Source organism: Lepus europaeus, chromosome 1, assembly GCF_033115175.1.
Source record: "Lepus europaeus isolate LE1 chromosome 1, mLepTim1.pri, whole genome shotgun sequence".
Classification (NCBI taxonomy): domain Eukaryota; kingdom Metazoa; phylum Chordata; class Mammalia; order Lagomorpha; family Leporidae; genus Lepus; species Lepus europaeus.
In genome coordinates, this window is record NC_084827.1 from 91363386 (window position 1) to 91373426 (window position 10041).

The following is a 10041-nucleotide window of genomic DNA, read 5'->3' on the forward strand; positions in this document are numbered from 1 at the left end:
CAGGTCTCCCATGTAGGTGCAGGGGGCCAAGGACATGGGCCATCTTCTACTGCTTTCCCAGGCCATAGCAGAGAGCAGGATCAGAAGTGGAGCAGCCAGGACTTGAACCGGCGCCCACATGGGATGGTGGCACTGCAGGCAGCAGCTTTATCTGCTATGCCACAGTGCTGGCCCTGAGAAAAATATCACTTGTACCCACCAATTCACTCCCCAAATGCGGCCAACAGTTGGGCCTGGGTCAGGGCCAGAACTGAGAGCTGAGATCTCAAACCAAGTCTTCCACATGTGTGGCTGATCACATGTGTGATCAGCCAAAACCTGTTGCCTTCCAGGATCTGCAATGATAGGAAGCTGAAGTCAGAAACCAGAGCTGGGAACTGAACATAGACATTCCAATGTGGGACACGGGCACCTTAATCGCTAGGCTAAACTCCTACACTGGACAAATGATTGGGAGTGCTAAATTCTTATTTGATATGGTAGTTAACATTCAAATCAAGAACTATTAGGTGTAGCTGCTTCTGAGTTGACTTGAAATTAGGAGGCAGAATGGGATGAAATCTTTTAAACAATAACATGTTTGTTGGTAAGATCTTTTTAGGTTTTGTTAATGGTTTTTGAAACATCAATGAATTTCAGTATGATCAAGAGGAAAGTAATGACACTGGAAAAAAAGTATTCCAAAGGGGTGATATAGTCTTAAATAATCAGACCCCACCTATGGAATAACTCTAACGATGACTACTGATACTGCATAGGAAACAGATATGCTCACAGTTGTAAAAGACCAACAAACCCATTAGAGGGAGTATTGAGAACCAAAAAATATAATCCCATCTTTGCATAAGAATGCTGGGATACTGTGGGAAATAGTTGCTGTACTTATGGAGAAAGGCATAATCCTATGTGAAACAGTAAAGGACAAGCAGATAAGGAGAGAAAAATATAGTTTTGTCAAGGTAACCTATGATTTAAAATGTCTAATTTCTGTCATAGTGTTTCTTAAGTAAACATAAATTAATCAAAAGCATAGAACAATGATTTGCTTGCTAAATTCTGGAAATTAGAATTAGATAAATTTACCACACTTAGAACAAAGGAAAAAGTATGAGAATAGTAATCCCAAGGAACACGTTTCCTTAAGAAGAAGAACATGAAAAAATTAGGAGGACTGAGTGTGCATAAAGAAATGTTCGAGGGTTCTCTTTAGAGTCTGCTGCTAAAATATAATGAAATGTGGGGGAAGTATTCCATACCATCTTTACTACAAGTCGTCCTTCCACGCTACTGTCAGAAAGAGGATAACGGGATGAGTGGCCTGCGTGCCATTATGAATGTCCCTTTATGAAACAAACTCTGCACGTGAGGCCTGACGTGGAAGCGGCCTTGGTTCCTCTCCTCAGCACTCCTCGATGGAGCCTGCCTGCTGGAAGGTGCTCAGGAGTGTGGCGAGATTGATGACCACTTCTCTAGACAGACATCTCAGATAAGGGACGGCTAGGGTCTTTCAGGAATCAGCTTGGTGCCCAGCTGTGTCACGAGACCCAGTCCCAGGAATAATTAGGATGGAGTTTGTTCAGCCTGAAGGGGTGGAGTTGGCAATTAATTACTGTTTAGAAACATTGGAAGTGTGCTAGCTGTTTTTGGCTGCTGTGTCTGTCTGGAGTAGAAGGTTGGGCAGCCAAGGAGGCAGGAGGAGCTGGACAGAAAAGACACACAATGAGCATCCTCAGTACACTGAGCTTTTGTGCGAGAAATCACAGTGTTGCTGTTTCCTACAAGCAAGAGAAAAGCATTCCAGCCCACAGAAGCACAAGCACTCCAAAGCAGTAGGACCACAGCCAGAGGAAGGCAGCATAGGATCCTAGAAAACCCAGGCTAGGACTGCGAGAACAAAAGAATGACCCAGGCCTATGTGCACAGCTCTGGTAACATTCTTTGAGATCTGGCTTCCGTTCTGAGATTTCCTCTTTGATCTCCCAATTGAAAAATCTGGTCCCTATGAAACCCAAACCCCTTGTGCTGGGATATCTTGCCATTTATCCAGTTTCACGTCTGGACAACTTGTTTCAGGACAAAGGTGTCAGAGATGACTACCAGCAGGCTGACTCCTGAGCCTTCCTGGCATGAACTATGCTGTGTGCTTTAGATGTAAGCATTGCTGGGATGCTAGAGCATATGAACAAGACATGCTTTTCTTCTCCTTTCTCTGGGGTTATTTTTTTTTCCTCTGCCTCTCTTCAGACCAGTCTCTCTTCCCCTTCTCTCCTTTTGCCCTCATTCTCACAGTAGCTCTTTAAGACATTTAAGATATTTTTTTTTAGTCTGCAAAATGTAACAACATATTTATTACCCCTAGGTAAACCCACAATCAAGAAAATGCATTTCAGCATGATGAAGTGTCATGCACAATGAGAGTATAGCAAAATAAATTACTCTATAAACGAGGGAAAACATTTTGCTAATGCAGAGTCCAGGAATATCTGAAGGTAACAATATACTTCAATTAACAGTTATTTGACAAAAAACTCTCATGAGTCAGAATGTGCTATTTATAAAGGGTTTCAGATTTGTGGAGGGCAATTATTCAGCCAGTGCATTTGTTAGGATTGAGGGCAGGCTGCCATCACTGAAGGCTGCTCATCCTTTACATCCGGTAACCTTATGTGACCCCAGGCCCTGGATGGGTATCCTCTGCATTCTCATTACCCAGGTGAATAACTTTCTTTTGCATTCTGCACATTACTTTGGAGTTGCCATTTCATGCACATACATCTCTGGCCAGGTGACAACCTTCTTGAGCCATATGTAGGACCTTGGTTGGTTAAGCTCTGCTTCTTGGGCACCTGGCACAGGGTTTCAAACATGGTGGACAATACACAGTTGATTAATAAATGAATGAATAACTGGTGCTGCTGACAAGATCTTGGTTGATCTCTGCAAGGTGTCAGGGTGCAGAAACCAGTGCCTGGTTTCAAGCCTTTTGTGATCTGAGAGATGAGGGTCAGGATGTGGGTCAGAGACGTGGCCAAGTGGTCTGCAAACCAATTACACTGTGGATTCTCTGCAGACAGCCTCCAGGTCAACCGCTTGTAGGGTAGGTCTCAGCAGCAGTTGTTTAGCATGAGTTCACGTACCTTAATTCTAGTACAGAGTCACCTTCAAGTCTTTGCTTGCATCACCCTCTCAATGAGGCCTCCTCTGATTACCTATTCACAGTTGCACCTGCCCCACCCCACGCCAAGACTCCTGACTTTTACTCTGTCCTGCATTTTCTTCCATAGCTTTTATCTCTTCCTAATGTGTTACACAATTTATGTACTCTTTCTGTTTATTGTTTACTATTGGTCTTTCCTGCTGGGAGGTAAGCTCCACTATGTGTCTGCTATGCAGTAGATGTTGGATAAATATGTACTGCATGCATGTATACTACTCTGTGACACCGGTCAGGAAACTAAATTGCAGCCTACAACACTGGCTCTTCTACATGTGTTCTTTGGAAAATAGAGTCCACAGCAATATTTCCACCTGCAGGAAGCTGAGAAGGAGGCCAAATGGGCAGGGTTTAGGAGTCCATGCTTCATTCAACTACTTTCCCCTGTTTCACATATTGAAGTCCTATAAAATATTCCTTTTGAAAAAAGAATTCTACTGTTAATAAAACATGTTAGAAGCCCACTGAGGTATAGAAAAAATATATGAGAGTATATTTTTGCTTATGAAGTGTCTTTGAAAGGTTCATGGAAAATGTATATTATGAAAAAAAAAACTATGCATAGATATCAAATTCATTTGTGCCAAAATAAACATTTTTAATTCCACCTTTCCAAACTTTTTGAAGTAGCCTTCTATATTTTTCTGTACTTTAATAAAAATGTACCATGGAGAATACACACACACACACACAAAGAGAATGAATTCTTAACTATCACTTATCAAGGTCTACCACAGTTTTTCTAAGCTTTGGTTACTTTAAATGTGTATATTCATGGACCAGCCACAATAACATTCTATGGGAGCTTGTCAGAAATGTGGACTATTAAGTCCTACTCCAGACCTACAGATTCGGAAGCTGCATGTTAACATGATTCCTGGTTCATTCTAAAACACCTCTGAGCTGTAATTTCCTAGGTTTTCTACAGTGTTGTGAATCCAATGAAAAACTAGAATTAGAGTTAGCAGTAAATGAGCTTGCTTTCAAAGTTGGGTAGAGGAACTGGTATAGTGGCATAGCAGGAATAACCTGCAATGCAGGCATTCCATATAGGCGCAGCTCCACTTCTGATCCAGCTCCCTGTTAATATGCTTGGGAAAGCAGCAGAAGATGACCCAAGTCCTTGGGCCCCTGCCACCTGCTTGGGAGACTCTATGACCTGGCTCCTGGCTTCAGACCAGCACAGCTCTGGCAGTTGTGGTCATTTGGAGAAAGAACCAGCCAAAGGAAGATTCTGTCTGTCTCTCTGGTTCTCCCTCTCTGTCTTTAACTCTGCATTTGAAATAAATAAACAAATCTTTTAAAAAAAGTTGGGTAGATAAGAGTAGGCAAAGAGGAGAGGAAAGCAGTGTTTGTGGACACCACACACTTGGGATAATTGTTCTTGAATAGCTAACTGCATGCACAAGACTGGATTATGTGGCTAAAGAATAGAGTGAGAGCACAAGTAATTGAAATATACTGTATTCCCTGGACTTCATTTCAGCTAATACTTTCAACTTCTTCCTGTAATAAATCTTCTACTGTTGCTGCTAGCAAGAAGTAAAACAAATGGAATTAAATTTTGGTTCCTTTCTCTGCTCTCTAAGTGGAAGCACTAACAAGGGATGGCATATCTTGAAAATAGGCAGTACAAAAAGAAAAAGAAAAAGAGAAAAGTAGAGTGTCTGTAAAATCCAAAAACATTAGTACCAAGCTATGGTCTCTGAAAAAGGAAGATTCCACTGCACATTAATTTGAATGTGCACATATCCTGAAAATCAAACTTGGTTAATTACACTTGGAAAAAGAAGTTGAGTAAGAAAGCCCAACTTTTACCCACAGTATGTTTTTAAGCTATATGTAATCGAACAGAAAGATACTTTAATATTTCTTGAGCAATTGTAAGAGATGTTATAAATACCTTTAAGCTCTATTTTTATCTTTCCTATAACTTAGGGCTGTGGTTCTTGATGAATGATTGGTTATCTGCCTATATGAGTTTGATCATATCATTTAGTAGCACTACAGGAGGACACTTAGGTGGTTATCTCTGAAGCTACCCATTAAGAGATGAATAAAAAGTCAACATTATCCACATCATTAGTTTCTGTAATAAAAAGTGATTAAATGCAGCTAGCTTTCAAATGCATGTAAAATAGATCTAGCTGAAAGTATAAATTTTCATAATGTTTATGTTGGATTGAATTACCGTAAATAACAGAAAATCACCATCCTACCTCATTGAATACTGTCAACACTGAAGTCACTATTGGGTTATGATAACTTTGAGAAAATTGTTGGCTGATGCTGTAATGGACAATGTTACACTTCTTTTTTTTTAATTATTTATTTTTGACAGGCAGAGTGGACAGTGAGAGAGAGAGAGACAGAGAGAAAGGTCTTCCTTTTGCCATTGGTTCACCCTCCAATGGCCGCTGTGGCCAGCACACCGTGCTGATCCGAAGGCAGGAGCCAGGTGCTTCTCTTGGTCTCCCATGGGGTGCAGGGCCCAAGCACTTGGGCCATCCTCCACTGCACTCCTGGACCATAGCAGAGAGCTGGACTGGAAGAGGGGCAACCAGGACAGAATCCGGCACCCTGACCGGGACTAGAACCCGGTGTGCCGGCGCCGCAAGGCGGAGGATTAGCCTGTTGAGCCACAGCGCCGGCCACAATGTTACACTTCTAATTGATACCCCTACCCCCCAAAAAAGGATCAATTATATTTTCAGCAAACAGGATTTAAAAAAATTTTTTTTAATTTTTTTGACAGGCAGAGTGGACAGTGAGAGAGAGACAGACAGAGAGAAAGGTCTTCCTTTTCCGTTGGTTCACCCCTCAATGGCTGCTGCAGCCGGCGTGCTGCGGCCAGCGCACCGCACTGATCCGTAGCCAGGAGCCACGTGTTTCTCCTGTTCTCCCTTGCGGGTGCAGGGCCCAAGCACTTGGGCCAAAGCAGAGAGCTGGACTGGAAGAGGAGCAACTGGGACAGAATCTGGCGCCCCGACCGGGACTAGAACCCGGTGTGCCGGCGTCGCAGTCGGAGGATTAGCCTAGTGAGCCGCGGCGCTGGCCTAGCAAACAGGATTTAAAATATAAACTTTGAGGCTGCTGGAGGTTGGAGTGGGATTTGTGTGAGAGCAAGATAAGCTTATTTAAGAAATCCAATTTTTTACCAAAACATTTGATGAATCAAATGTGGGTGTATACTTTCTCTGTTTTTAGAAACTACCAGAAATTGTGGGAATTCCCAGCTCCTCTCCAAATTCCTGGCTTTCTTTGGGTGAAGGTTCTAGGAAAGGAAAAGCCAGGGTACTAAGGGTTTGGAAATTTCATCTCTGGAACACCCTCCAGGTGGTTGAGTCATGGCTTATTACTAACCCTACTTGGAAGGCCTCCAAGTCTCTGTTCCCTAATCATCATCAGGAGCTCTTAACATTCACAAGACATGTTCATCAGCAATCATCAGCGGTTGCTCTCCTCATTAAAATGTTTGAGTTTCATTGATGAATCTATCTATTTTGGCATAGTTCTGCCATGCAACATCTTTTAGTTTTATCTGTAATGATCTCTTAAAAGCATCCAAACCATCTATACCTTCTGGTTGCTCCTTTCACTTTGAAACACTTTTTCCTTGGTTTCTCAGACACCAGATTATGTTAATGGTCCGTCTATTTCTCTAACCAAATTCCTCTTTCTCTCCCTCTCCCTCGTCCTCTCTCTCTCTCCCACCTCAATGTTTCCTTCTCCTCAAAATGACTATTAAATGTTGGTGTTCTGTAGCCTCATTGTGGTTATAAATCTTGTAGTTCTAGACAGGTCTTGTTTTGCTTCTCATCCCATTCATTTTCCCTAATCAATTTTATTCATTCTATGGCTTCAAGACCATCTGTATGATGATAATTTCTTAAGTATTGTCTTTAGCTCAGAGCTATCTGCTGGGCAATGGTTCTATATGACCAACTTTCTTAAATATTTCTGCTTGGATTCTGAGAATCACTATTTTTTCCCTGGTAATGTTTTCCTTTTCTATCTATTCAAGGGTACAACAGTCCATTTAAACAAGAAAGCAAGACCTATCCCTTGATAAATGCCTCTTCCTCACCATCCATTTTCTGCCATTGCTAAGTTCTAATCTCTGAAATCTTTCTCAATTCTTTCCAACTACGCTGTCACCATTCTAGTCCACGTTCATATCTTCCAACAGGATTAGTCTGGTTGACACTCTCCAAACCATTCCCCACATTAAAACTATAGCAATAGTTAAAAAATTCAAATCAAATCATAACTCTCCCTGTTGAGCTGTTCTGTATCTGGGAAAAATTTGTCTCATTGACTAAGATGCCTCTTGGGATGCCCACATCCCATATCAAAGATGCCCAGCTCCACTTCTTTCAACTTCTTGCTAAGGCATACACTGGGGCAATAATGATGGCTCAAGCAGTTGGTTCCCTGCCACCCATGTGGTAGAACCAGATTGGGTTCCAGATTCCAGGCTCCTGGCTTTTGGCATGGCTGTTGTGGGCATTTGGGGAATGAACCAACAAATCGAAGATTTCTCTCTCTCCTTTTCTCTCTCCCTCCTTCTCTCTCTCTCCCTCAAATAAATACACTGAAACCTTACATACTGCTATTAGGCTAAGAATCAAGCATCCCTAACTCTGACTAACAAGTTCATATAAATTCAGCTCTGAAGGGTCATCTAGTCTTATCTTTTTTTTCCCTCCCTTACCTCTGAGCTCTGCCACACTAGCTTTATATTTCAGTTCTTCACATGCTCTGAGCACTTTCTTCTCTCAGGTATTTTTTTTTTCACATTGCTTTCTTTTTGAAATCCTGTTCTCTTCCTTGTTGCCTTTCCTTAACATTTTCCAAGATTATATCTTGCCTTGATCTCGGTTCACTTTTCCTACTCAGGTTCATCCATTTCTATGCTTTCTATACTCATTTCTGTATGGCAGATACTCAAATCTACCTTTTGAATAAGCTGCAGGTGAACATTTCCCATAATGGCTATTTACACCTCGATGTTTTGTGAATGTCTTAACTTTAATATGCAGCAAACTCATCTTCCTCCTAAATTCATTCCTCCCCATGTCCACTATATTCTTGTAATAGTATCAGGAAACTCAAAGTCATTCACTTTTTAAGATTTTTTTGAAAGGCAGAGTTAGAGAGAGAGAGAGAGAGAGAGAGAGAAACTTCCATCTACTGTTTTACTTCCCAAAAGGCCACAATGACCAGAGCTGGGCTATCTAAAGCCAGGAGCCAGGACCTTCTTCTAGGTCTCCCATGTGGATTCAGGGGCCCAAACACTTGAACCATCTTCCATTGCTTTCCCAGGTGTATTAGCAGGGAGCTGGATTGAAAGTGGAGCACTGGGGACTTGAACCAGTGCCCATATGGGATGCTGGTGCCTCAGGTGACAGCTTTACCTGCTACACCACAGTGCCAGCCCCAAATTCATTCACTTTTAAAAATAACATCTTCATTAAGATACAATTTATATACCATAAAATTTATCCTTGTAAAATGTACAATTCAGGGATTTTCTTATATATTCATAAAGTTGGAAAACCATCATCACAACCTAATTTTAAAACATTTTCATCATTCTAAAAGAAACCCCAAACCCATTGGCAGTCACTCCCCCTTCCTCCAGCCCCTGAGAATCATTAATCTGCTTTCTGTCTCTATGGACTTGCCTCCCATTGACACTTCAGGTACATAGAATCTTATGATATTTAGCCTTTGTATCCAATTTCATTTGCTTAGCATGTTTTTTTCTTTTTTAAAATATTTATTTATTTGAAAGAGTTACACAGAGAAAGAGAGGGAGAAGGAGAGGCAGAGAGAGAGAGAGAGGTCTTCCATCTGCTGGTTCACTCCCCAGTTGGCCACAACAGCCAGAGCTGTGCTGATCTGAAGCCAGGAGCCAGGAGTCAGGAGCTTTTCCAAGTCTTTCACGCAGGTGCAGGGGCCCAAGGACTTGGGGCATCTCCTACTGCTTTCCCAGGTCATAGCAGGGAGCTGTGTCAGAAGTAGAGCACCTGGGACTCAAACCAGCGGCCATACGGAATGCCCGTTATGCCACAGTGCTGGCCCCAGCATGTTTTCAAGATTAAGTACTATTGTAGCATGAATTAGGAATTTATTCCTTTTTAAAGCTTTTTCTATTCTATTCTGTGTATATACTATATTTCCTTTATCTATTCATGAGTTGATGAATATTTGAGATGGTTCTACACTGGGCTATTTATATTGATGCTTCTGCAAATATTCCTATATAGGTTTTTGGGAGGAGTGGACATAAATGTTTAGTTATCTTGTGTATATCCCTAAGAGTGGAGTTGTAGGATCTTAAAGTAACTTTATGTTTCACTTTTTCGAGGAGCTGCCAAATAGCTTTCCAATATAGCTGCACCATTTTACATTCCCACTCACTTTTGAGACTGTGCTCATGCTTGTATGTAGAAACAAAGAAGACAGTAATTTGTTATTTTGTATCATATATTCAATCTCTGCAATGTCCCTTGAGTGTGCCTCCTGTTTTTCACATGTTCTATCACTACCTTAGATTTAGATTCACATTATTTCCTCTGGGAGATGGAGAGACTTTCAAAACTTCTTCTCCCCCACAATCCCCCTTGTTTTCCTTATTTTATCTCTGCATGCGGTAATTTAATAATGCACAAATTAAATCTCTAATTCTGTCACTCAAGTGGTCAAAAATCCCTCAATGACTTCCTAATGCCAACTGAATTAAGCTGAATTCCTTGGATGGGCATTAGGGGCCTTATCTTTTGTGGTTCTTGCCTAGTATTTTATTCTTAAATCCAAACATA